We start from the raw sequence: 2,327 nt of genomic DNA on the forward strand, positions 1-2,327 counted from the left end.
CCTTCCTAAGATACCTACAATGCCCTAAATGCTGCCTTAGGAGCTGGTGACAGAGGCAGTACAAAGAAGAAAAACGCCTGGTCTCTGCTCTTAAGTTAATCACAGACTAGTGCTGTAGTCTCTAAAGAGATTTTTATATACTGGGAGGAAAGTGTCCATATACAATAGAGTAAATAAGTTTGTTATATGTATTAATAACAACCTGTAGAACAGAGAACAATTCTGACAGCTGGGGGTAATTTCCCAGCACGGAGGCGTTGAGAGCATGGTATCCTCATTTTCATTTGCTTTTGGAGTATGGTACTGGATTGCATTTTTTTGTTGGCTACAAATCGTCAATAGGGTTAGCATTATAAAAACAATACCTTTAAATGTAATGAAGTGAGGAGTGACTTTGAACATTTTTTGTAACATAGTTTTTTTGTTAACTTGTAACAACTTAAAAACAAGATTAAAAACTAATCTTAAAGCTATTGGGCATTTTTCTTTTATAAAGCAGACAAATGCTCCAAATTTGCCCCTTTTTTGGAAAGAAAATAGTGGCTATCAAGTACACTCTATTCAGGAGATTAAAAAAAAATTCAACATGCTTAATCAGTACCTTCAAGTTAAAAGTTGTTCTAAATAATTAGAAAATAATTGCTTTGTAAAACAAAACAAAAACAAAAGACAACCTCCCCACAAACTCATGTTGCAAAAAGAGCATTTTGAAAAAGGATATTTAAAAATGTTTTCAGGCAGATCAAGGAGGCAGAATAGAAGCCTATACCATTTATCCCTGCTGCAGGAACACCAAATTTTAACAACAAACTGCACACAGAAAGGCACTATCACAAGAACCCTAAATCAGGTAAGCAATCACATTAACTGCTTTTAACTTCATATAGCTGAAAGAGGCATTGAAGAGGTCAGGAAAGAGTCTTGAATTGCCAATGCCACCTCTCCCCAGCAGAGGTCATGTAGTGCAGAGATTCTGTGCACTTGGAGGGAGACCACAGCAACTGGGTGCTTTACATTGAACTCAGAGCTAAGTAAGAGCAGAGAATAGAGTCGTGCTTGATTTGGCCAGCACCTGCACATGAAGGAAACATTTGGAATAGACCTAGCCAGAGGGAAATTGCCCATCCCAGCAGTCAGAACCTGAGTTTCTTGGCAAAGCCTGTCATTGCAAGCCAAAGGCCTCTGGGGTCCTAGATAAACTTGAAAGGCAGTGTAGGATACAGGACTGCAATTGCTAGGCAACTTCTGGTGTTAGGCTGGGCTCAGAGCCAGAGGACTATGCTGGTTTGTGACCTAGGGAGATACCAGCCAGGGCAGCTAAGGAAGTGCTTGCATCATCTCTTCCCCAACCCGAAGCAGTGCAGCTTGCAGCAACAAAAGTGACTCCTTCCCTCTGTTAAAGGAGAAGAGAGTAGAGAGTAAAGAGAGCTTTGTCTTGCATCTTGGATACAAGCTCAATCACAGTAGAATAGAGCACCAGGCAGAGTCATGAGGCCCCCCATTCCAGGCCCCAGCTCATGGATGACATTTTTAGACAACCCTGGGCCTAAGAAGAAAATCCACTACCTTGATGGGAAAGATGCACTCCTGGCAGGATTCATCACCTACTGACTAAAGAGCCATTGGTCCCCAAATAACCGGCAGTGGTGCCCAGCCAGTATGCTGTGGGCCTTGGCCTCTGAAGACATGCTGACCCAGGTGTGACGTAGCACATTCCCAGCTGTGGTGGCTATGGTGAAAGACTCCTTCTGTTTGAGAAAAGCAGAGAGAAAAGTAAAGGGGACTTTGTCTTGCACCTTAGGTACCAGCTCAGCCACAGTGGAGTAGAACAACAGGCAGGCTCTTGGGATCCTCAAGTCCAGGCCTAGGCTCTTGGACAGCATTTCTGGACCTTCCCTGGGCCAGAGAGGAGCCTACTGCCCTGGAATATGGATCCCTGGCCTGGGAGCATTTATTACAAGCTGACTGAAATGCCCTTGGGCTTTAAATGAACATCAGCAGTGGCCGGGCAGAACCCACTGTTGGCTGGTGGTGGTGGTGGCCACAGAGAGAGGCTCTTCCACCTGTGGAAAGGGAAGGGAAGTGTGGGGAAGGCGTTGTATTGTGGTTTGAGTGCCAGCTTAGACACAGTAGAGTAGAACATCACATACATTTCTAAGGTTTTTGAATCCAGTCCCTGGCTCCCAGACAGCCATCAGGGACCTGGGGAACTCACCACTCTGTAGGGAAGGACACAAACCTGGGTGACTGATTATAGAGTGGTAGGGCCTTGAGTGAACACAGGAGGTAGCCAGGTAGAGGTAATAGTGGCTTTTTTTTTTTTTTTT

Source organism: Cebus imitator, unplaced genomic scaffold (genome assembly GCF_001604975.1).
Source record: "Cebus imitator isolate Cc_AM_T3 unplaced genomic scaffold, Cebus_imitator-1.0 Scaffold484, whole genome shotgun sequence".
Lineage (NCBI taxonomy): Eukaryota > Metazoa > Chordata > Mammalia > Primates > Cebidae > Cebus > Cebus imitator.